A 27,338-nucleotide genomic window follows, 5' to 3' on the forward strand; every position below is an offset into this window, starting at 1 on the left:
GTAACCTTGCTGTTTTGGTACACATTTTTCGGGAAACTAGTTCTCCTCAGTGAAAATCACTGAATAGGTCCATGGTGGTCCTGTTACATGCCGGTAGTAAGCTGGACAGACATGGGCTCTTTTTATGCTTTAACTTGCGCCTCCTACAACAGGCATCTCGTCTCTAAAGGATTTTATATTTATTCTGCGCAGTCGTATAATCTCAGCATAGAAATATTCATGTGTGCAATTAAGGGATTAAGTTTTAAGGAATTTTCCATATGTATATTATGATGTACAGTAGCTCCCAAGTCCAAATACTCTAGTGGGTACAGTCTTAAAAGCTTTTTAGCCCGTACCAGTAATTTCCACTTATAGATTAGAGTACTTGACATAGGGGACTACTTGATTAGGGTGGCACAGCCATGAAGCGGATGACCTAAGCAATATGAAACCTTGAGGGAGAGAAGACGGTACTAAACTGAATAATTTGTAAAACCAACGTAAGGGTAAATCTTCAGGAAGACCTATGTGGAGGTGAAGAAAGACCGAAGAAGACCTGAGTAAGAAACGAACATTGAACGACTTTAAGTAAGGCTTGAGTTGGGGCAGACAGGCCTAAGGAGCGACCATGAAGACCAGACAGACTAAGAAGGAAGCATACGGAAGATGAGGAGGGGATGGGGTTGTTGTTGTCGGGCGTACAAGGTAGAGCAATTGTGTGTCCTGTGGCGTTCTGCCACCATTACGCTGGCGACACAATGCACCATTACCCTCCTTTCCTAAGTGGCGCGCCTCCCGACCCGAGTGAACTACCTGCCCCCGCCGCTCCCTTCGGTCATGAGGTACTCGGAAGCACGATTTTATGCTTATTCCGGCGGGGAAGAGGGGGAAGGGCCGTACAACCACCGTGGTTAGCCAGAATCTTTACGGTAAAGTCTGAAAAGTTTGCGACGAGAGATGCCATCAGAAAATAAAGCTGGGTCAGATTGAAAACTTTAAAACTCTTCTCACTAGAAGTAGACGCAACACGTACATTATATGCTAATGCCTGACCAGCATAAACATGTGATTCCCTAATGGAAGAACAGACTTGGCTAAAATGTGCACACCAAATTAACTGCAGAAAAAAAGACGCTACAGAACACATTAAAGAAATGGAATTTACGGCAGGAACCCACGCCAGTTCGTCTTAACGTTGGCAAGTACTCCATAAAAACACTTAAGGGAGACCCCGATATTATTTAGCACAACATGAAAATACATCAAAATATACCAGACAAAAGCAAGTTACATATGATTATGCAGATATGAAATACCAAACAGCCTAGTTGATCAGGACCTGCCGAAGAAAGATTGGCTGTCGACTGGGACTCCTGAGGGGTTTGGAACACGGCCCCTCCACTCCCTCACCCCAAACTAACGTAAGGTATTCGTAAGATAAGGTATTTGCGTGTGCATGAGTGCGTGCGTGTGGTATGTAGGTGTGAGAGCCAGGCATGAGTGAGCGGGTACAGTAAGGAGGGCATCAGCAAGGTCATCGCCTCTTGAGTACACCAGCCAGCACGAGCCTCGCTACTCACTCTCCCTCTCGGACACTCTTACTCAACTCCTCAAGCTTCTGTTTCCTCCCACACGCATGTTGTCCGCCTCAACAACATCAACCCACGGGCACTGTGATCCCGCACAGCCTCCGCCAACACGCATGACCCGCAGAAACATACGGTGCACTCGCGCGGCCTGATCGTTCTGGTCCTTACGCCCTGGGCATCAGGACTGAAGAGGTCCTTTTAAAGATTTCAAGATCGCACAATTGCACGACAGCAGGAGCTTGAAATGAAGAAAAAAAGTTTACATTCTCTAATTTTCATACGAATAACGAAACGATGATCCACACAGCGGGTGTTAGATATGTTTATACAGCGGTGACCCCCGCCCGGGAGAGGAGGTCAGAATGCAACCCCAGCAGCTGGGCGGTGCAAGGATGTGGTATATAGCCATCATGCTGTGCGTGTGTATGTGTGTAAGTAATTGACTATATGTACACTTTGAGGAGGTCGGTCTCCACTCGTATGTGCACTGCCCAATCACTCCTCCAAGCTCGAGGTATTAGCTTAAAGTTCCCCAAGAAGTCGAGCAAGTGACAGGGCGTGGCCCAGTGTCTCTCTGGCCACCGTCAACGTGGCGCAACTAGGTGCTGCACCTTCTGACCACAGAAATGAGAGCAACCTTCACCCGGTGTACAAGCCTCGCTCCTTACCCAACTGTTCACCGGCACATTCCTCTGAAAACAACGTCCCGAAACACCGAGATTATTAGTCTGTTAGGTTTCTAAAAGCCATAGGGGCAAGAATGAAAGGACTGGCAACATTTTGGGCGGACTTTTGGTCAAGCTGTCGTGTTTCAGGGCTGTAGATAGTGTCAAGTTCGTCCTTAGGGTCAGCTTGTGATTTCCCGTGTCACTGTCAGCCCTCACATGCTGGCTTTACTTCTCCAAAACCACTACAGTACATCTGCCACCTTCACCACCACTCGTAGTGACAGACAGCCTGATTCAGCCACCCTACTGCACCGTCCGAACGTCGGAGGACACGAGAGATAAAGGCAGTGCAGTTGTGTAAGGGTGTACGTAGAGAAGTGGTGTGTGTAGCAAGAGCACGGGAGGATGGGATCGGCCGCGGGCAGAGCTTGGGAACATCACAGGTCCAGCTACAGTCCATTGGTCGGCGCTCATCAGCATCCCGTCTGGTCTGGGAGGCTGGACAACAACCGTAATGGTGCAGCATGAACGTCTTTGCCAGCATCAACAGGTCCAAATAAACCCCGCGAGTTACGTAGGACGGGTCGGGGAGACGGGGTTGGGTGGGTGGCTGCCTCCCGCCGCTAAAAATAAACTCCACTTGCTGACCTGACCTGCCTTGTTGGCACACGCCGCTGACTCGGTGGTAAACTCCGGGGTGAGGCAAGACTCCTACACTTCAGCACTGGGTGTGTGACTGGTTACTGCACGTTACGAACAGAATGTACCGAGACCTGGTACGTCGTCATCAGGGCCGTGGATTCCCCCCCTCAGCACCATATATTTACAACGTGGGGACGACAGTACGACCATGTGATAGACAACCCTTTGACCCGACCACCCGTAGAGGTCAAGTCAAAAGGCCAGGCAATCATGGCCAAAGGTCGTATCGTCCCGCTCATAAGGTTAAATCATGCGCTTGGGTTCTCTGTGGCTTGAGGGTCCAGGTGGTGGCCCAGACTACATCTTTCTGGCTATGTATATAAAGATAGATAATAGATAAGTATGTCTGTGGTAAGAAAGCTGAAAAGAAGGACATATAAGAGATGAGGTGAGTATTGAAGGAAGGGATCGAAAGAGTTGTAAATGAAATGCTTTGGGACGATATGAGGTGTGAGTCGGGTTGACTGTGTAAGGAGTGAGTGGAAGAGGGAAGTGTTGTAGGAAGCGTAGCCTGACTGCGAAAGCTGACCAGGGTATGCTGAAGTGGACTGCACACATTAGGAGGATGAGCGAAGAACGACTAAGAGGATTTAAATGTCGAGTGGATGGAGCAAGTTTGTGAGAAAGACTAAGAGGGAGATTGAAGGATGGAACGAAGGAAGCTTTGAGGTATCGTGGCCTGAACATTCATGTAGGATGAGAGGCTTGCGTGGAATAGAATGAATTGGATGGGCGTGGTGTATGGGGGAAGACGTTGTGTCAATTGGCCGAACCAGGGTATATGAAGCGGAATAGTCGGAGGGACATGGCTGTGAACTGTAAGCTCTAGTTTCACATGACAGGTAGAGAGAATGGTTGTGTGCAAATGAGGCCGTTGTTCGTGGGTTCCTGACGTTACGGAAGAAGCAGTCTGGCTTATATATATATATATATATATATATATATATATATATATATATATATATATATATATATATATATATATATGGTAGCGCTACCTCGCAAACGCGGGAGACAGCGGCAATATATATATATATATATATATATATATATATATATATATATATATATATATATATATATATATATATATATATATATATATGGTAGCGCTACCTCGCAAACGCGGGAGACAGCGGCAATATATATATATATATATATATATATATATATATATATATATATATATATATATATATATATATATATATGTATATATATATATATATATATATATATATATATATATATATATATATATATATATATATATATATATTCCGGTATGTACTTTCGTTTCCATGTATAGGTAATTTCCAAGGTTTGCATAGCATGAATATTAACATAACGAAAAGATCTGAAAGTCAGTGACTCATTCGTATGAAAAAGCAGAGAGCTGGGGTGACTTGGCATAATGTCTGGCAGTGATAACGTTACATGTGCTGCCCCTCAGACTGGCTGGCTGGCTAGATCAGGTTATGCAGGGTCATGTGAACTAGACAGAGTATTGCTGCAGGCTTGCTGGCTGTTGATCCCTGAGCAACACTGACCTCACACAGTGCTGCCGTTGTATCATACGTCTCAGGTTTAGAGAGCTGTGAGTTTTACACTTTGTGTTGCCCTATCTCCTTGTATCTATGTGCCATGTCTATATTTCTGTATATGTCCGCACACACACACACACACACACACACACCAGCCTTAGGCAGGAACCCATTTGTCTACCAGCCCCAGAAATAAGACGAACGGCAGGAAATGGCTGTGGGCCGATTGCCCCGCCCAGGATTCGTACACGTATGGGCCCGACCTCACTCCTGGTCAGAAACGCTCACCTCTACACCACGGAAGCCCGTTTGTGTGTGTGTGTGTGTGTGTGTGTGTGTGTGTGTCAGAAATGATAGCCACAAGACGACGGGGAGCATCAAGAGGTGACGAGCTCACTTATCGTCCCAGCACCTGGTGGAGGGTCGTGAATCACCAACCACAGTGGTGCTGGTCCCTGACGCTGCATCCCATTGTTTGAGGGTAACACAGTGTGTCCACTTGTGGCTGGTTCTTCTGCCACTGGCAGTTAAATAGCCTTGTCCTTGCCAAACTGAGCTGTCTCATTTCCCGACGTTTTCAAAAATCCAAGACAGTGAAAACGTTGAACTTGGGTTTGTTGCTAATTGATAAATTTATTTCAATTCGTGAAGGCCAGATCAGACTGTATATTTGTAAATATACAACGACTGCTCTTTGACAACCTTACAAATGTTAAAGATATCTTTTGGTTGCAAGGTTTTGGCACCCTGAGATGAGAGGCGCTGTCTCCATTGAGTGACACCCAACACCCCCCCCCCCCCCTTCCCATCTTACCCACCTTGCTTTCTCCTTTCCAAATTTAACCTTGTGCTGTTGAAGTTGCTGAAGAGGTGGCAACGGGTTATACCTTATATTTACTGCATCGTTGAGTTTGCCGTCTGCTGCAAGAACAGTGTGAACGTAAAGTTTGACGTATTACGTCCTGAGGAAAACATGAATTTAGACTTTATTTGTTCGGCCCGACGCTCTCGCCTGACCACGGCAGTAAGCACCCCACCTCAGGTGCTCGTACCCCTTTAAAGTGGTGGCGGTGTGGGCGGCGGTCGCACCTGGCTTCACCGACTGTGTCAGCTCCTCGCTGCACCGCACAAAGACCCGTCCGGCTGCGCTAATTAGAGACTTAAACGAGGCTGTTAACAGGTGGGAGAGTTATGTGTGATTCAAAACGTGCGACTGTGACGGGACGGTATTTTCCCAAACTGACGAAGAATGCAGAGAGAAAACTCGATCTCGGTTGTTACGTCGAGGAATAACATGTGCTGGTGACTCCTCCCTGGACTGGCGGTGGTGGGGACATGAGAGAGGACACAGCGAGCGTAGGCTAAAGGCGGCCCAAGCCAGTGGCCGAGGGGGGTGTCAGGTTGGGTCATCGAGAACGATCAGGGGTCAAGTGAGAACACCTAGACGAGCAGGAGGATGAGACACTACCCCTCTCAAGCCACAAGGTCACCCCAAGAGGAGATTCTACATATCTGACGAAGGAGGAAGCGCAAGGATACCTGAAGGAGGGTGAAGTGCCACTATAACTGACTGAGGGAGTAGTGCCAAGATAACTGACGGAGGGAGTTAGTGCCGAGATAATGAGGATTTTAATTTCTACCTCTTCACTTTAAGGGTATGACCCTTGATCACGACGGCACGACCCTCAAGTACGAGTGCGACCTTCGGACGCGTCGAGGGTTTACGCGGAAGATGATCAGTGACTTTGAAGTCTGTAGTAGAAACAAATACTCTGTATGGTACTGAGAACTACAGTGTCTAAGAGGAATTGAGAGGAACACAGTAGTGATCATGATGCCACGCGTAGCACAGTGACCGTTTGTATTGATGTGGTGTTGTCTAGCTACCAACACAGCCACAGTAATGGCGACGTGGGATGTCTGGTACACGGATGTTACACCTTAGGTGCTTGGAGAACAACGGTTGGACCTTTGGGCACGATGCAAAGGTCAGGTCGAAGGTCACAACCTCATATCCGAGGGGTCGTAGCGTCGTGCTAAAGAGGTTTAGCGGAAGGACGACAACAGCGATTGCAAATGAGGAGAGATTTCTGACGTCTGTGCTGTACGAGCGGAAGGTATACAGTTAAGGAGTTCAGACTCAAACATAAGGTTGATACTTAAAAGGCTTGGACGTTGGGGAATGCTCCAGTGAGGCAGACAGACCCTGGTGGAGGTGAAGTGTGTGAAGAGCAATAGGAAGGAAGCTGCAGGGAACTTTTGGAACGTTTGAAGGAGTGAGGAAACAAGGGGCAACTACAACTCTCGCAAAAACTTTGCAGCCAACGTCGAGGTGAAGAAACTGGACTCCGTTCCTGAGAAATTTTAATGGTCTACCATGGAAACTGTTCGTTTTCTTTGGAAAGGCACTTAACTCGTCAGCTGACATGAATCTATCCATGGAAACCTCCATGAATTTTATTCATATATTCAAATAGTTATTTATACACACCGGCACACGGGAACCGGTCCTGCAGGCGGGACTGGACAACGTTTCTCTGGAAATATGAACCCATAATTATTGGACATCCAGCTGCCGTGGATATGTGACTGTCATCTGGTCGTATGTGTTTGTTAAACAACTTTCGCATTATATATATATATATATATATATATATATATATATATATATATATATATATATATATATATATATATGCATATATATATATATATATATATATATATATATATATATATATATTTTTTTTTTTTTTTTTTTTATACTTTGTCGCTGTCTCCCGCGTTTGCGAGGTAGCGCAAGGAAACAGACGAAAGAAATGGCCCAACCCCCCCCCCCCCCCATACACATGTACATACACACGTCCACACACGCAAATATACATACCTACACAGCTTTCCATGGTTTACCCCAGACGCTTCACATGCCTTGATTCAATCCACTGACAGCACGTCAACCCCTGTATACCACATCGCTCCAATTCACTCTATTCCTTGCCCTCCTTTCACCCTCCTGCATGTTCAGGCCCCGATCACACAAAATCTTTTTCACTCCATCTTTCCACCTCCAATTTGGTCTCCCTCTTCTCCTCGTTCCCTCCACCTCCGACACATATATCCTCTTGGTCAATCTTTCCTCACTCATTCTCTCCATGTGCCCAAACCATTTCAAAACACCCTCTTCTGCTCTCTCAACCACGCTCTTTTTATTTCCACACATCTCTCTTACCCTTACGTTACTTACTCGATCAAACCACCTCACACCACACATTTTCCTCAAACATCTCATTTCCAGCACATCCATCCTCCTGCGCACATCTCTATCCATAGCCCACGCCTCGCAACCATACAACATTGTTGGTACCACTATTCCTTCAAACATACCCATTTTTGCTTTCCGAGATAATGTTCTCGACTTCCACACATTTTTCAAGGCTCCCAAAATTTTCGCCCCCTCCCCCACCCTATGATCCACTTCCGCTTCCATGGTTCCATCCGCTGACAGATCCACTCCCAGATATCTAAAACACTTCACTTCCTCCAGTTTTTCTCCATTCAAACTCACCTCCCAATTGACTTGACCCTCACCCCTACTGTACCTAATAACCTTGCTCTTATTCACATTTACTCTTAACTTTCTTCTTCCACACACTTTACCAAACTCAGTCACCAGCTTCTGCAGTTTCTCACATGAATCAGCCACCAGCGCTGTATCATCAGCGAACAACAACTGACTCACTTCCCAAGCTCTCTCATCCCCAACAGACTTCATACTTGCCCCTCTTTCCAGGACTCTTGCATTTACCTCCCTAACAACCCCATCCATAAACAAATTAAACAACCATGGAGACATCACACACCCCTGCCGCAAACCTACATTCACTGAGAACCAATCACTTTCCTCTCTTCCTACATATATATATATATATATATGCATATATATATATATATATATATATATATATATATATATATATATATATATATATATATATATATCCGTGGGTGTAGGGGAGAAAGAATACTTCCCACGTATTCCCTGCGTGTCGTAGAAGGCGACTAAAAGGGCAGGGAGCGGGGGGGCTGGAAATCCTCCCCTCTCTCTTTTTTTTTTTTTTTTTTTCCAAAAGAAGGAACAGAGAAGGGGGCCAGGTGAGGATATTCCCTCTAAGGCCCAGTCCTCTGTTCTTAACGCTACCTCACTAATGCGGGAAATGGCGAATAGTATGAAAATATATATATATATATATATATATATATATATATATATATATATATATATATATATATATATATATATATATATATATATATATTGACGTGGTTGAGCGGGGGTTAACATGAAAACAAGTTTAATTCAAGCAGCAAAATCTAGCCATCAGCAGTCTGATAGGTGCTAATGCCCTGTCGGGAGAGAGAGAGCGGGCTCAGCCCTGACTTATAAAAGTTACGGTGACGCGCGATCGGTCGAGCAGTGTGACACAACAGTCGGCGAACTTAACGTAACAATAATTTTCGCTGCACGGCGGACGGACACTGGCAGGAGGGGCGAGGGTCAGGACCTGCTCAACGGGCGAGGAACCTGTTTCTTTTACCGTTTACGGCACCTCACTGTGAGGACTGTGGTACAACATTTCTCTACATGGTACGCCAGGTACGGTGCGAGGGATCATGGTGGTACGAAGTGTACCTCCGTGTACCTTGACGTTACTATACGCCTTACGCCGTTTCAGGGGAGGTTATCCCCAAGCCCTGGCAGCGCAGTCAGACTTCCAGCTTTATTCTCGGTGAGGGTCCGGTCCACCAGGTTGTTTACGGCTCAGTCTTACATACAGGGGCGTCATGAACGACCGAGGCATACACGCGTGGCGTCATCAACGACCGAGGCATACACGCGTCATCAACGACCTAGGCATACATGCGTGGCGTCATCAATGACCGAGACACACACGCGTGGCGTCATCAACGACCGAGGCGTACACGCGTGGCGTCATCAACGACCGAGGCATACAATTACACAGGGGTAAAGACAACATAAGAAAAAGGGAGACAAAAAAACAAACTTGCCTTTTATAGCACGACCGGTTGGTTGTACATGTTGCATGGAAAGGCGTGACAGAGCAGAGAGCTCCAGACCTTAGCGGTACACGGGTGGAGAAACGCGTCTCAGCGACCCACTCTTGAGTTACCAATGGTCATAAGATAATCATGTGACGTCAAACTACATGACATAGCCAGCAGCACCACAACCCGACCGGCCGTGATAACATTGCAAAAATAATTTACGTGATTTACACACCGCTCATTCTCGTACGGTGTTTGATTTACGTGTCACCACATACGATACGGTTAGTCCCGCGAAGCATCGAGACCTTCACGAGGATGTTCACATCATAGTCACCACAGGAGCAGCAGGGCTGGAGGTACCCCCCCCCCCCAGATCGATATGAATGACGCTCATATCAATATCTGTCGGAAGTGTCCACCGTTCTCCCCCGATTCAAGAGCCTACGGTAGGTAAACTTATTTTACGGGTTTAAATCTAATCACGCAGTGCATAAATGCATATAAGCCAGACAGAAAAAAAAAGGTCGAGTTGTATAGGTTATTATATGGTTGTAGCACAACTGTGCCAATGACCTTATGGACTCATGGGACTGTTGATAGATCAGTGTGTCTTCGCCACAGCTCCTCGCTCGGCACCCAGATCGCGTCATGCCTCTGATAAATCAAATCATAGGCCAATTCATCTCGACCTCTAGCAGGCGTGTCCACTGCAACCCAAGAATATATTTTCAGGAAAATAACGTTAGTTTTCTGGAACAACTGCCAGTTGATGGGAGGTGTTTCTTCCCCACCTGGTGGTTAACATGACGTAAAGATCGTGGGAGGAATGTCACCGCGGCTTTGATGCTGCTTAGAACATCTTTTTTTTTTTAGGATACCTTTTCTACCAGCGCTGTAGTGCCACAAACATCTACCTGAAAGCTGCGCGAGGACTTCCTCGACACTGTCCACAACACGGGTCATCTCAGACTCAGCAAGGAACACCATCGTGGGATAATCGCTTTTTTGGGGGGATTTGCGTAAAAAGCCACACCAGGACCGGTACCTGCGCCAGGACCGGCATCTGCATGATGGAGACACAAGTCATGAGGACGAGGCGGGGGCTAATGGTCGGAGAGGTGGAGGGGACAGATCATAAGACGGAATCGTCGGAAGAGACAGGTGAGGAGGATACATGGGGCGGGACGGGAGGTGGGGTGAAGATGAAGTGGGAAAGTAGACAGTGGGTGTGGACGGGAAAGGACGTAAGAGGCAAATGAGAAGGAACCGAAGATGGTGGCGGGATTGGGATGTGGGTCGAGGCAGTCCTGCCGAGGGGCGGGGCGGGGCAGCTGTAGAGGCAGCTCGGGGGTCATACTGCTGGAGGAAGGACCTCGGTGCTCACTCCTGAACCCGACCGGTTGCAGTGGTGAGTCCTGGCCAAGTTGGCCATGTAAAGGACAGCCACAGGATAACAATTTGATATCCTGCCATCATCTTTTCCACGAAAAGCCGTCCACCTGTGTCACCCTCCCGTAACATACTAACGAGTACACTCAGGGCGCGGAGTAACTAGTGGTGCATCTCTCACGCAAGCCTTACTCGCGTCTCACTAGTAGTCTACAGCCATACTTCTGTAAGCTGGGCCAAGTTTACGTACGTTTCAGTCTGGACACAGGCCACCCCAGCACGGCACTGGTAGATAGATACCCCAGGACGGCACATATCGTCAACAGAACTGTTATGATCATCGTATAAAGTAGCCCGAAAGGGGAGCTGTGTGTGTGTGTGTGTGTGTGTGTGTGTGTGTGTGTGTGGCAGACGACCCCAGCCTGCCGTGGACAGCTACCGGGTCAGCCCTCCACTATGATCACCTACCCTCTACCCCAGCCGGCCCAACCTCCTCCCCAGGACCCACCGTGTAATAACCATCCCGAGGACTTGCCCGTCGAATACGAGATATCCAGACCACTGGTGCGGCGGCGGGCTGGGTGGGAGAGGCGAGGCAGCAGCCAGCCCGCGGCCACAACCACGTCCCCACTCACTTGTCATCAACATTCTCCTCCTGTGAGGCAGCCACAAGCGATATACGATTGTCTTCCGCAGGCACTAGCAGGCAAGGTTTCACTGCCACTAAACGGCAGCACTTGCAGAAATTTAGTGACTTTGAAATGTTCCACGTACTTAAGGATCTTCTATGCTCAGGCTACAGCGGCCGTCACTGCTGCAGAGAGTGACGGGTGTCACAGTGGTCCCGTCACTGCTTCTTACGGGAGCCCCGTGGCCCACACTGGGTCGTCACCGCCGCATTAGTCCAACTTCTGGCGCTCCCTCCGTACACCGACCACCTTGGATCAGCAGGTCAACCACCGTGACCTTGTGGTCCGGCAGGGGAAGCAGCCCTCTGTTGCGACGAAGTTGTGGCAATCAAAATCCAGCTAATATGGTGAGGTCCTCATGTGGCTGCTGTGGTCTGGTGGAGCCCTCGTGGGAAAGACGACAGAAGACGCTGCTTTTAAGAGGCACAGTCTCTTGTGTGTGTGTGTGTGTCCAGCAACGGCTACGTTACATTCCCTCAGTTGAGGGAATTCACAAACACACGTCAGGTTAGCAGATGTAACGAGGAGACGGCGGCCATGGACGTGATGACAGGGAAGGCAGCTAACTAACGGTGGTGATGGTGTTCTGGGCATAGGCACACCTACCGCATTGCTGACCGCAGCCGTGCCCGCTACTGCCACACACTCGCCACCGATCCCGTGCACACTCAACACCTTCACACTCGCAGTCGTCCACAAGTGTCCACGCGCCACATGGACAACCCTGCAAGTCTGCCACCTCACCCTGGCCCCCGTCCACAGTAGCGGAGAAGCATGTCTCACCACATCTCATGAAACAGCGAACCCTCATCCTCTCCTGTCTATAACCACGACGAAAAATCACAAATGAATCGGAACTGGGAAGAAAAAATTGAAACACATACACACACACACGGCAGTGAATATATATACTTTCAGACATTAATGAGAATGAGAACCTCGACATATACATTCTTCTGCTGCCACACAGGAGTACTCGCATCTTGAGGGAGTGGCGGACCGTACAGGTGTTGCCAGGGCGGGAACACCAGGTGAGCCAGGCAGGTGTCGGGGGTAGGAGTTTTTATACGGCAGGTACAGACGCAGGAATCTGGGGGTCCCCGGGAGCCTGCCTCTACCTGGCGGTCCACTCCGGTAAAAACTCCGGCCGCCCCACAAATTACAGCTAACCGGAGTATTACTCTATGCTGAAGCTTCTTCCTTGTTTTTCTCTAACTTTGAACTCGATGGACATGGAGTACAGATGTTAGGGTAGCAGGAGAGGCGGACACGGGAGGGGTTGTGGTGATGCGGGCAGAGTCCAGATGCAACGTTTCCCTGACGAAGGAATGTTGGAGGGTCCCGTTAGTAGCCGTGGCCGCTCACGCCGTGCAGGCCCCGACGCCGCCGCCACGCTGGGTCACCTAGCACCACCGTACTGCCTCCTGCTACCTTGCTTATACCTACTGCTCGTGTAATGATCAGGTGGAGTGATGTGCTTCTGGTGTAGTAATGGTCAGATGGAGTGATGTGCTGCTGGTGAAGTGGTCAGGTGGAGTGATGTGCTGCTGGTGAAGTGGTCAGGTGGACTGATGTGCTGCTGGTGTAGTGATCAAGTGGAGTGATGTGCTGCTGATGTAGTGGTCAGGTGGAGCGATGTGCTGCTGGTGAAGTGGTCAGGTGGACTGATGTGCTGCTGGTGTAGTGTTCAGGTAGAGTGAGTGCTGCTGATGTAGTGGTCAGGTGGAGTGATGTGCTGCTGATCTAGTGGTCAGGTGGAGTGATGTGCTGCTGATGTATTGGTCAGGTGGAGTGTTGTGCTGCTGATGTAGTGGTCAGTGGAGTGATGTGCTTCTGGTGTAGTAATGGTCAGATGGAGTGATGTGCTGCTGATGTAGTGGTCAGGTGGAGTGTTGTGCTGCTGATGTAGTGGTCAGGTGGACTGATGTGCTGCTGGTGAAGTGGTCAGATGGAGTGATGTGCTGCTGGTGAAGTGGTCAGGTGGACTGATGTGCTGCTGGTGTAGTGATCAAGTGGAGTGATGTGCTGCTGATGTAGTGGTCAGGTGGAGCGATGTGCTGCTGGTGAAGTGGTCAGGTGGACTGATGTGCTGCTGGTGTAGTGTTCAGGTGGACTGATGTGCTGCTGGTGTAGTGATCAAGTGGAGTGATGTGCTGCTGATGTAGTGGTCAGGTGGAGTGTTGTGCTGCTGATGTAGTGGTCAGGTGGAGTGATGTGCTGCTGGTGAAGTGGTCACATGGAGTGATGTGCTGCTGATGTAGTGGTCAGGTGGAGTGATGTGCTGCTGGTGAAGTGGTCAGGTGGACTGATGTGCTGCTGGTGAAGTGGTCAGATGGAGTGATGTGCTGCTGGTGAAGTGGTCAGGTGGACTGATGTGCTGCTGGTGAAGTGGTCAGGTGGACTGATGTGCTGCTGGTGAAGTGGTCAGGTGGACTGATGTGCTGCTGGTGAAGTGGTCAGGTGGACTGATGTGCTGCTGGTGAAGTGGTCAGGTGGACTGATGTGCTGCTGGTGAAGTGGTCAGGTGGACTGATGTGCTGCTGGTGAAGTGGTCAGGTGGACTGATGTGCTGCTGGTGTAGTGATCAAGTGGAGTGATGTGCTGCTGATGTAGTGGTCAGTGGAGTGATGTGCTGCTGGTGAAGTGGTCAGGTGGACTGATGTGCTGCTGGTGAAGTGGTCAGGTGGACTGATGTGCTGCTGGTGAAGTGGTCAGGTGGACTGATGTGCTGCTGGTGAAGTGGTCAGATGGAGTGATGTGCTGCTGGTGAAGTGGTCAGATGGAGTGATGTGCTGCTGGTGAAGTGGTCAGGTGGACTGATGTGCTGCTGGTGAAGTGGTCAGGTGGACTGATGTGCTGCTGGTGAAGTGGTCAGATGGAGTGATGTGCTGCTGATGTAGTGGTCAGGTGGAGTGTTGTGCTGCTGATGTAGTGGTCAGGTGGACTGATGTGCTGCTGGTGAAGTGGTCAGGTGGACTGATGTGCTGCTGGTGAAGTGGTCAGGTGGACTGATGTGCTGCTGGTGAAGTGGTCAGATGGAGTGATGTGCTGCTGATGTAGTGGTCAGGTGGAGTGTTGTGCTGCTGATGTAGTGGTCAGTGGAGTGATGTGCTGCTGATGTAGTGGTCAGGTGGAGTGATGTGCTGCTGATGTAGTGGTCAGGTGGACTGATGTGCTGCTGGTGAAGTGGTCAGATGGAGTGATGTGCTGCTGATGTAGTGGTCAGTGGAGTGATGTGCTGCTGGTGTAGTGATCAAGTGGAGTGATGTGCTGCTGATGTAGTGGTCAGGTGGACTGATGTGCTGCTGGTGAAGTGGTCAGATGGAGTGATGTGCTGCTGGTGAAGTGGTCAGATGGAGTGATGTGCTGCTGGTGAAGTGGTCAGGTGGACTGATGTGCTGCTGGTGAAGTGGTCAGATGGAGTGATGTGCTGCTGATGTAGTGGTCAGGTGGACTGATGTGCTGCTGGTGAAGTGGTCAGATGGAGTGATGTGCTGCTGGTGTAGTGATCAAGTGGAGTGATGTGCTGCTGGTGAAGTGGTCAGGTGGACTGATGTGCTGCTGGTGTAGTGATCAAGTGGAGTGATGTGCTGCTGGTGAAGTGGTCAGGTGGACTGATGTGCTGCTGGTGAAGTGGTCAGATGGAGTGATGTGCTGCTGGTGAAGTGGTCAGATGGAGTGATGTGCTGCTGATGTAGTGGTCAGGTGGAGTGATGTGCTGCTGGTGAAGTGGTCAGATGGAGTGATGTGCTGCTGGTGAAGTGGTCAGATGGAGTGATGTGCTGCTGGTGTAGTGTTCAGGTAGAGTGAGTGCTGCTGATGTAGTGGTCAGGTGGAGTGTTGTGCTGCTGATGTAGTGGTCAGGTGGAGTGATGTGCTGCTGGTGAAGTGGTCACATGGAGTGATGTGCTGCTGATGTAGTGGTCAGGTGGACTGATGTGCTGCTGGTGAAGTGGTCAGATGGAGTGATGTGCTGCTGGTGAAGTGGTCAGATGGAGTGATGTGCTGCTGGTGAAGTGGTCAGGTGGACTGATGTGCTGCTGGTGAAGTGGTCAGGTGGACTGATGTGCTGCTGGTGAAGTGGTCAGATGGAGTGATGTGCTGCTGGTGAAGTGGTCACATGGAGTGATGTGCTGCTGATGTAGTGGTCAGGTGGAGTGATGTGCTGCTGGTGAAGTGGTCAGATGGAGTGATGTGCTGCTGATGTAGTGGTCAGGTGGAGTGTTGTGCTGCTGATGTAGTGGTCAGTGGAGTGATGTTCTGCTGGTGAAGTGGTCAGATGGAGTGATGTGCTGCTGATGTAGTGGTCAGGTGGAGTGATGTGCTGCTGGTGTAGTGATCAAGTGGAGTGATGTGCTGCTGGTGTAGTGATCAAGTGGAGTGATGTGCTTCTGGTGTAGTAATGGTCAGATGGAGTGATGTGCTGCTGATGTAGTGGTCAGGTGGACTGATGTGCTGCTGGTGAAGTGGTCAGATGGAGTGATGTGCTGCTGATGTAGTGGTCAGGTGGAAGTGATGTGCTGCTGATGTAGTGGTCAGGTGGAGTGTTGTGCTGCTGATGTAGTGGTCAGGTGGAGTGATGTGCTGCTGGTGAAGTGGTCAGATGGAGTGATGTGCTGCTGGTGAAGTGGTCAGATGGAGTGATGTGCTGCTGATGTAGTGGTCAGGTGGAGTGTTGTGCTGCTGATGTAGTGGTCAGGTGGAGTGATGTGCTGCTGATGTAGTGGTCAGGTGGAGTGATGTGCTGCTGGTGTAGTGATCAAGTGGAGTGATGTGCTGCTGGTGAAGTGGTCAGATGGAGTGATGTGCTGCTGATGTAGTGGTCAGGTGGAGTGATGTGCTGCTGGTGAAGTGGTCAGGTGGACTGATGTGCTGCTGGTGAACACAAAGGGGCTCAAACAGCAACATACACTGCAGCCTGGACGCTCTCTTGTATGCACCACGACATGGCTGGCTGTTTGGCTACGTGTTATAGATATTTGTCTGGTGAGATCTTGGAGCTCTCCCATTGGATACTCCAGTCGGCACAGTAATTGCAATCTGTTGATTATACAGTATCGGACCCACCAGGATGTTCACACTGTTTTCCCGAGTGTTATATCGTCTCTTGGTCTTAGTGATGGTATTATCCAGCCCCAAGCCTGTCATACCAGGTGGAGATTTACCACGCTGAAGGTCAAAACTTAAAAGAAATTTTCACCACGTTTCGCATTGTGATCAGTTGTGACATTCCACCGTAAAACAGAATGAGAGACGACGTCCTCCCGAGCTAATTATAGACCAGATGGTGACCTCCCGTCCGTTTCCCTTCACCCCCCTCCCCTGCACTCCCTAGGAACAAGGAAGGTGGGTCGTGGGAAATATGCTAATGAGGTTAACAGACCTTTGCGTCCTTCACGCCGGCGGTAACCAACATACTCTCTCTAAACCACATAGACATAGTTGTTCGAGAAGTGCCCTGGTTATTAGTGATACACAACAGATGATATACAAGGGAAGTTAGGAAAGGTAAAAGGGGCTCGTGGCAGTACAATAGAGTGGGAAGTTGGGGGTTGTAGTGGTGTGAATGTCATCCATCACGCCAGCCAGCCTGGAGGGGTTGGATCTGGGCTGATGATAATGTCTTACTGGGGCGTTCAAGTCTCCGCCTGCCACCTGCACCCAGCCCGCCTCAGGTCAGTCTTGTGGGGGAGCTTAGGGGGCTGTTACCACATGTGTTGCCACCAGGTGACACCACCAGGGCAGGTATAAACAGAGTACGTTGGCAAGTATAACGGGAATACCCTGGAATTATAACAAGCGGACCAGCAGTGAGTAAAGTCTATAGTTTCTGACGGAAAGTTGAGAACGTCTTTGCCGTTCTCTTTGTATCGGGTTCTTAGAAAGAAAATGGTCATCAACCACACTTCCTTTGTGTTTCATATGGATGTGAACCGTTGAGGGAAGTTTCCTTAAGACATGCCATGGAGTTACAATGGCTCTTCTTACTTTATGGGGAAACCCATCAGTTTCGGAGGCTCTCCCCATTGCACGGGGGGAACCCATGAGTTGTATGGGGGAAACCTACGAATCTAAGAGGCTCTCCCCAACCATTGCATAAGGCACTCACGATTTTCAGAAGCTACCCTGACTGTATGAGACACCCATGGTAATTATGGGTCATGTCTTGAACACGATGGACAACGACCCTTGGATATGAGGACCTGGATTTTTGGACCTGGTCCTTTCAGGGTAGTAACGTCAGAAAAGTTGTAGCAGATATCCCGTGGCAAGTGGAACGCTAGATCTGCGGTGGATGGTGCAGCGAGAAACCTTCGACTGTCAAGCTGTTACCACAGCGACCCAGAGGGAATTACAACAAATGATATATCCTGTTGGTCTCTGCATGACCTAGAAATTGATGATAATGTTACTGGTCTTGCCTGACACTTACACACACACACACACACACACACACACACACGTAAGGAGACTTGGCCGCGTGACCAGTTCCTGGGCGGAGATGTAGGAGATTTGCGCTACACTGAGCAGACTGTTTCCATGCCAAGCGTTCTTCTTATAGATAATAACAGTAATTGCTGCCGTAATCGTGTGAACGCTACACTAGCCCTGCTGCCGTCTAGCACCATCATCCTTTTACTACGCCGTACTAAGCATCCTAAATGTGGGAAATTCTCCTGGGTAACAACAGACCACATTGATGATAAGGCTCCATTTTAATCTCCTTGGCTTAACCTTTAAGTTTGATAACCGCTTCTCCACCTAGACGGACACAGTTTAAGGATTCTCTTACTGTCTTCCAGCCGATGACTTTGTCATACAAACCAGTGTATTTCACGTTCGATGACTGGTCATCGTGCTCAAAGAATTAAGTCGTCATTCCCGAGGGAGCTGAGTCGTCGTACCCAGTGGGTTAATTCTTAGTACTCAAGATGCTATGACGTTGCACTCAAGGTGTTAAGTCATGTTAATCATAAAGTCGTCGTACTCAAGGAGTCTAGTCATCATCCTGTAGGGGTTATTACTCTCATAAAACCTCTACGAGTGACACAGATCCCCCAACATGTTCGGAACTTCATAACTCAACCGTTGGCTCACTCTCTCAGACCACCACACGACAATATCTAGTCCGGTAAGGAAGCAGTTTTTGCAACTAGTCGTTGACCAAGACATCAACCTAACGGAACGCAAGTCAATTTACAATGGAATGCATCGATGCAGCTTTCATATGATGTGAAGTCATCATAAGTACGATGCTTCCCACGTCGCAGCATCCATCACGCTGGATTCCATTCGTTCCATTCCACTAGGCCTTCATCAACTCTTCTCCCTCCTCCCCGCTACCACTATATATCTAACCCACGTATACATCACCCTTATTTCTGACCCCTCCCTTGAAGCACACACCCACACATACCGTGCTTTCCTCTTAGCAACCATCTCCAAGACACAAGCTTAAACTCACTAGAGGTGTTTTGGGATGGAGGGTAGTCCAGACTCGAGACTAAAGACGGATGTGGGCCAGAATGATCTGCATAAGATACGGGTGACTTGGTATAGATTAGCGACCACGATTGTGACGTGGGAGGGAATGGTGTGGGTTTGAAGAACTATGAAAACGGTGATCTGATTATTAAGATGATGGTAGTAAGGACAGTTGGAGAAACTATGTGATGATGGTAGTAAGGAGAGCTGGAGAAACTATGTGATGATGGTAGTAAGGAGAGCTGGAGAAACTATGTGATGATGGTAGTAAGGAGAGCTGGAGAAACTATGTGATGATGGTAGTAAGGAGAGCTGGAGAAACTATGTGATGATGGTAGTAAGGACAGCTGGAGAAACTATGTAAGTCTAAACTCTGGAAGTAGGATCATAAAGAAAGAGGAAGAAGAGGATCTGATGTGGGGAGGGGGTCACCAGGGGACAACGGCTTTGTAATAAATGGTTTCGTTAGCGAATGGTGATTAACGGGAAGCAGCAGAGTTAGGGAACGTCACAGCAGGCGAAAGTTGACCCTGGTTGTGGCTCATTATAATCTCAGCGAGCAGTCCTCCTCACACTCACGTTCTTTCAACCCAAATGCCCAAAGCTTTAAGCAGCAGCTCTTCTGGGATGTTGTGCTTTAAGTGAAGCCAGTAGGTTAGAGTGAATCATGCATACGGACACACACATTCACATATGCAGATAAGGTGTATGACCTGAGAGCTGACCGCTGACCCACTTCTGGCCCGGCAGGAGGCCGGGGGGTCATACGGTGCCAGAGAAGGTCACTCAGGCCTCGCCCCTGACTCTGCCAGAGTAGCTGGCCACGCCCAAGGCCTGCCACACCCCACACACACACACACACACCCATGCTACACCCTTCACAGACGCAACCACGCACCCTTGCTACACACTTCCGAAACACTCCCTCCCCGTTAAGTCTCCGTACACCAAGCTACTCCCATCCCTCCGGTCTTGAAGTCTCCACATATGGCTAGTGACACCCACCGATTTCCTGTAAGTTTTCACACCTGAATACTGCCCCCCCCCCAACCCCCAACCCCTTACGTGTAAGTCCCTACACCTAGAAACTGCCATCTCCCCGTTTTAAGTCTCCACATCTGGCTACTGCCAGTTCCCTGCCTGTAAGTCTCCACACATGGCTACTGCTACCCCTCCCCCCTACCCGCGTCTCTACACCTGGCCACTGCCACATGTTCCATCACAGCTCACCATTGCTATGTAACCTTATGGTCAACAAAAGTTGAATGTCAAGGCAGATGAAAAAAGATATAATATTAAAAGTGTAAGATCTGTGGCTGATATCACACCCATGACTTTGAGGAGGGAGGGAGTATACTGTGGGAGGGAGATTGTGGTGTGGGAGGGTGTGGGGAAGGTTGATGGAGGCCACGACCGTTCGCTCGACCTTCACACACTCCACTCCCTCCTCCACCCTCACCACCCTAGCCTAACTTACTTCGTCCAACCATCTTTAGCATAACTACCCCAGTTCTCATTTCCGGACCAAACTGTGGGGCTTAGAGGTGCTTTCCAAACCATCGTAAGGCATACGTACGGTAAGGTAAGGTTCCAGACCCAGCCGTGGCTAGGCCCTAGACCTACTAACTTTGGGGTAAAACTTTCGAAAGATGTCATTCCCCTGAACTTGACCTCCTTGCCTATTCTGACTCCCGAATGCTGTCCCCATTCCTCCTCATCCACCAAGATAACTCCACCTCACAATACCTGAAGCCTATCATTCTCTTTATTTCCTTCCTTGTTCCTTACGGTTACTTCAGCCTATTAAAATACATGTGCTGTCCTTCGCTGCTCATCATCAGCAGTGTAGCCGCACTGGACTGACTTTCCTTGATAAACTTGGCTAGCGTTCTCTCTCTCTCTCTCTCTCTCTCTCTCTCTCTCTCTCTCTCTCTCTCTCTCTCTCTCTCTCTCTCTCTCTCTCTCTCTCATGAACGTATTTCCAGTTATCTCTGACAACTGTTGTCCATTCGCGTCAACGAAAGAAATATAATACGGTAACAAAAAATGTATTGCGGTTTCGTTGCTTTACGACACCCGACCACTTCGGGATCCATGAAATACGGTTAATATCGTTTCCCGTTTCGTTCGTTTTTGTTTTTTTTCTCTCTAAATATTTGACTTCGCTCGTGTTCATTTTGAAAAGCTTATCCCCTGAATGCCTTTAATTATTTTAAAAGAAAACACATAAATAATCACCCTCATGTTATCCTTCAAACTTATAACTTTACCATACATTGTTCTGTTGCCTAGCCACTCCCCCACCACCCCTTATGAAAGGATTACAGAGGATAATGCATCACAATAGTAAAAGTAGGTTCGTGTGAATGACAACTTCCCATATCTTCCGGTGCCCAACCCACCCCAGCGTGACAGTAGGGGGGTAGATCAAGGTGAACTACAACGTAGTTTAATAAGAAATATATATATCTTTCACGTATGGCCTTAGTCAACATTCCTTGGCTGTGGTCCCGGGGAGGCGTGGCATTCCTGGAGGCTTAGTAACCTGTGGTGGTGTGGGTGGGACCTTCCGCTGCTGCCCGTCCGTCCGTCCGCGCCACACACACACACACACACACACACACATGCCCGCACCCTGAGACCCAAGCTTACCGCCCCCGCCGCCGTCCTTGGACCGAAGCACTGGGATCCGACCGACTCCTTCCCAAGTACCTCATGTAGCACGAGACGCTATGCAGTCTCAGCCATACCAGTCCCTCGCTGGTATATCGTAAATAAATACACCCAGGACACAGCCACACCACGTCCGCTTAGCTGTATCTGATATACACTGATTTCCACATTTTTAACATATTTTTGAATACATCCGTATTTTACGCTACGTTAAACTTCCACCAATGCCTCTCAAACTCTACACAAAGTAATGCTGTCGGCTGTCATTAACGATGCATAACTTACGAACGAAATTATGGACGGAGGGGGTTCCAAGTCACCCTGTGTGTCAGACTTGGATATTGTTGGAAGGTGTTGCAACCTTTCTTGTGGAGGGAGGAGGGTAGTGTAGCCTGACGTGTTCACAAGGCGGCAGCAGGAAGCGCTGACTTTAGCTCGTAATGTCTTTTTTTTTTTTTTGATAAGGATTTTTATTTTGTCTGCCAAAACTCTAACGTTACAGCCTTGGGGATGGTTCATGACTTATGGTAATGGGCGAAGCTGGTGGTACGGGTCGCCTCAATATTTCCACTAGTTCGAAGGATATCGAAATGACTGGGGAAAAAAACACCGTGTGACCCCGGCTGTGACACTTGACCTTCACGGGACGATCGCAAGGGGTTGGGGTTAAGATTCAGCATTTGGTGGAGAGTAACGTGTGTCCAATGACAGGTTGGTAACTTAGCATACAGGAAGAAAACACAATGACCTCCCCCCACCCCCCAACTGGTGACCTTGATCTGGAAGATACTGGGCTGGGGTGGGTCATGACACATCATCTGGTGGTTGGCAATCCTTGTATAAACACACTCATCCGAATCCTTCCCCCAGCTCAGAAGTTAAGGAGCGAACACGACAATTACCATGTCTCCCCCTCTCCCTCCTCCCTCCTTCTGTGAGCTTGACCTTGACGGTACGACCCAAGGGGTGAGTCACGACCCATCATTTGATGAATAACATTTGTGTACACTATCAAGCCGATGTTCTCAGTGGTTCTCGCGAGATATGGTGCTGACCAGTGTAAATGACACGGACAGATGGACATGATGATTCTTGCAAGAGCCTCGCCTTTTTAAGGGGGCGCCAACCAGGCTTTCTGGGCTGTTAAATGTTAGCCAGGGAAGTATTCTCTGTAAGTCATGGAACGGAGCTGTATAACTCAAATATTTTCCTAGAACGAGAGACGTATCACCCGCTTGCAAATATTGCCTCGTTCGCCCGTTGTGTGAGTATCCTGTTAGTGGCCGCAGCCCGCAAACTTAAGCAGTAATGGTACACCCCCACTGGTCGGTTACGGTATGCAAGACTTGTCCAGATGAGTTTTGAAACCGTCTACAGGCTGTTAGCCAACCGGCAGTGAGTCGAACCTCGAACCCCGGATTTGAGTTATTCGTCTTTTGGGGCGTATATATATATATATATATATATATATATATATATATATATATATATATATATATATATATATATATATATATATATATATATATGTGTGTGTGTGGGCGTGATTAAGCATCCATATTTTGCCCTGAACTATTCCTCGCATATTCTGTCATGCTTGGAAGAAGTACAGTACATAAGACAGATGGTCAGGTCTCTCGTTATTTATATATCAATAGTTACTAAAGCTGCGTCTCTACACCGTACATTGTCAGGATGATTTAATGTATTCATGGTAGTAAATATATTCATGGTCCCTGAGTGATGTAACGGGAACCATAAATGATCTTGGTGTATATTCTAACATACACAATTTCTCCAGCCTTACAGGGTGACGTCAGCACAACATTCCTCTCGAGAGAGAACAAGTGACTACACGCTGCAACAAATTAGATGCTGTGTTGTCGTCAGTATTTGTTGGACAAAGACAAAAATCACATTTGATTAGGTAAGTTTGAATTAATGACTCTTACTGTCCAGGAAAACCATTTAACTTTCAGAGCTGTTTTATTGAGATGAAATAGATTTAAAGTAGAAAATATGAAGGTATGTAAACAGCAACAGAACACTGGGTCCTTTCTAGGCTGCTTGTAACAGTAGAAGAGATTAGGGACACAGAACTCATTGTACGGAGTTAGACAAGCAAATGCACATCTTTAGGAGAAATTCTTTTTTTTTTCCTTTCTTTTTTAACCTTGGAGGCGCAAAGTCACTCGTGGGATTGAACGATGGTATTCATCCGGTCTATTTTCAAATATTACTTGGCGTTGCTTTTGAACTCTTCAGCCAGTGATATCAATTCGTCATTAGCGTACCAGTCTGACTTAACAATGAGAAACTCAACCACTTCTATCATACTCCTCTTTAGGAAAGAATATCATCTTCAGGGGAGACAAAGGCGTGTATTGTGTAACTCGTGAAGCCTGCCTTAGTCAGCGAACAAGAATTTAAAAGACTTTGGAGTGATTAGTAGAGATGCTTTCACAGTCTGTAATCACATCTTAACATAGAAGAAAACGGACGCAATGCAGCAGCTAAAACACCTCACTCCCGCGACAAGGCTATTCCAACAACAGACATTTTCATTCGCAATTAAACATTTGCCGGTGTAAAGCAAACATAAGAGCTGCTTCCCCACCCACACCGAGTCAGTCAATTATTTGATATACCGGAAACGACCAAGGACGCTGATTATCTACGCATTCGTGATCTACTGACAAAAGTTCCTCGAAGATATTTCTTATTTTCCAGCCGTTTTTAAGTTTATACTTCACTCAGTTGAGACGCTTTGAAGTTAGAATAATGAACCCCCCCCCCCATGAATAAAAAGAAAACGGGTACTACTTATATGGGAAACCAAACTATTATTCTTCATACTTGAACAAAAGTGACGGGTACAGAGAGAACCTGTGTCACTGGTGAGGCAGACTTAAAAGCGGTTAGAAACAACAGCCACGTGGAAGACAGACCAAGACATAATGGTGAGACCCAAGGATAACCGTGCCGGGGGGTGTATAGAGCTCCCTTGACCGCATCCAGGCAAGACACGCACACAGCAAAAACCCAATATCGGACGTGCATTAGCGTGATTACTTGTGGGTAGTCTCGAATTTTTCTTCTTTTAAAAATATTTTATGTGATTAATATGACGCACAGAAGAAATGGAAATAATTTGCTAAGAGAGGGAATGCACAATATTAAAAAAAAAAACAAATACAACTCAGAAGTGTTTAATTGTAGTACTGCTTAACATTCATTAAGGTCCAGAGGAAAAATGCCTACAAATCTCAGATTTTAGAAATCAAAATGTTTCTAAAAGTTCCGTCCCATCGTTAGAGAAAAGGATCTTGTGCCCCTTGAAGATCAGTAGCCATTATATGAAATCAGTAGATACGAATAAATTTTTTTACGAGGTTATTCTCATATTTTGAGGTGTACAAAGTTTTGCTTTAATTTGGTGGGGGGAAAAATCACCTACGGAAAATCCATAATTGGTCTTAGTTTCAGCTAGTGTCATACTTAGGTTTTCTTGGTTATTGATGTTCTTTTAGACGTTACTTTGATTATAGAAATCGACATCCCAGGAATAACACCCTCGCATATGTCAAAATGCTTGTCACAAACCGAGCTCTGAAATTTTCTACCTCACTGCGACCAGGGATTGTTTCCAAGTTAAATTTTGAACATTAGATCGCTCCATGCTGTCTCAGCAGTGACCTCCCACAGCAGATTCTGATTTGCATTTTGTTATTCTGGTTTCTTTAAGGTGATAAAGTCCTGCTTACATTTTACTGTCTCTTATAATTAAGATGAAACTGCATTCGTTTGCACAGACTTTATCAATTTGACGCGAGGTCCTTATTAGTGTAAATAGCACGTCATTTGTATGAAGAAATACGAGAGAGAAAAAAAGGAAAATACTGTGTGTGTGTGTGTGTGTGTGTGTGTTTGAGTCCCTGTATTATGTGTGTTGTATACACAGTAACTCCATAGGTGTAGTCCCGTGCGGGGTACCGCGCTCTGTAATAGCAGTTGGACTAGGCTTCGTGCTAGACAGTTCCGGGATAACGTTGGTGCCCGCGGGAAGCAGTGGGGGGAGAGGGAGGGAGGGGGGCCTACTGGGAGAGCATGGAGGGAGAGGAGAGCCATGGGGCGGGGGGTTAGACTTGGGTCAGACGGTGCGGGGGCGACTAGCTTACCTTGTGGCTCCCCCCTCCCCACCTCACTTCCCCCTCCAGACGTAACCGCTACCCAGCCCGGCCGGCCGCATGACCGGTCCCGCACACACTAACCCCGCGTGTACACTTAAGACACCGAGAACATCGACACTCCACAATGGAGTTTATCTACCGTCCTTAAGCAAGCACCAGAGCACAGCTAGTCAGGCCTCGCCCAGCAGTTCGTGATAATTTTTAACACTTCGGCCGGCAAACCTCTTCAAGTACAACACTATCTTCGTAAAAAGTAACATTAAAATGATCGTAATTCTCGGAATGGAGGGCTGCCTTGCATCGGGTTGAGGCTTATCTTTACCCGCTCAGCTTGAGCTGGGAGCCACCAACATGCGATGTTACTCTTCCGATCAGATAGGTTGCTGGTGGCTGCAGTGTGAAGACGAGAGTAGGTGCTACATCCTGGATATGATCCAGTATGATTTGTAGGCTTAACCATATCTTTCCTGAATTCATCGTTTAGGTAGCCATTAAATTTCGTATTTCAAAATCATGCTTCGAATAACCTCTGAACTTGGGTCACTCATAACTGTACTTTGTGAAGGCATACATGTATACTCTACACAATATTTTACATACACACTGTTTTGAAGTGAATCTGTGATTTGGATGAATGGGTGTTTCATGATGAGTTGGTTAATTTGTTGGTCATTTGGACTTGAGGATTACAGACTGCCAGGTACATTACCTCTGCCATTGTCATGTTATAACATCGATCGAAAAATCTTCGACACCTCCTTCAGGTGTTTAGAGTAATTCTAAGGCCATATATTTATACTTCATATGGCGCCCTGGACCTGATTTAGGGTCCGTCAGCAATCTGGGTTTGATTTAGACCTGATATAATTAAGACAAAAGAAGTGCAAGCAATATTTCTTAGGGAATAAAGTTTGATATTGAAGAAGTATAATAGGGGTGTGGTTACTGGTAATGTTGTACGAGTTCATTGTCTTATATGTCAAAAATTCGTATCAGTATCGACTTGAAAGTTTCCTGGCGAAGAGAGAGGCCTAACGTCATCCCATACGACCCGGACAGAGGAACCCGAGTGTCATCCACGATCTCCGGGTCGGAAAGATGATACCGAGATAATGCATTGGTATGACGGTGACCATTATCCCCTCCAGCACGACCCTCGGGCATGATAGCTGAGCCTTTGACTTGACTCTTATGGGGGTCAGGTCAAAGGGTTATATCGTCGTGCTGAAGGATCGTACCGTCGCGACGTGCTGAGTGAGCGTACCGCCATGTTCAGTAGGTTCACTTCCTCCCGAGGGACGGAAGAGGCTCAGCCTTCCTGACGTGAAACTGGTGATAACCTTTACGTCAACGGATATGT

The 27,338-nt window shown here is 47.8% G+C and overlaps 1 long non-coding RNA gene across 1 annotated transcript in view; it reads left to right on the forward strand.

Moving 5' to 3' along the window:
* The window catches only part of LOC139753204 (uncharacterized), a 61,439-nt gene that overhangs the window by 11,193 nt on the left and 22,908 nt on the right, over positions 1–27,338 (forward strand). Inside the window, exon 3 of the long non-coding RNA XR_011713660.1 lies at positions 23,590–23,715. This is a non-coding gene — a long non-coding RNA (uncharacterized lncRNA). The remainder of the gene's footprint in view (positions 1–23,589; positions 23,716–27,338) is intronic.

Source organism: Panulirus ornatus, chromosome 14 (assembly GCF_036320965.1).
Source record: "Panulirus ornatus isolate Po-2019 chromosome 14, ASM3632096v1, whole genome shotgun sequence".
Taxonomy (NCBI): Eukaryota; Metazoa; Arthropoda; class Malacostraca; order Decapoda; family Palinuridae; genus Panulirus; species Panulirus ornatus.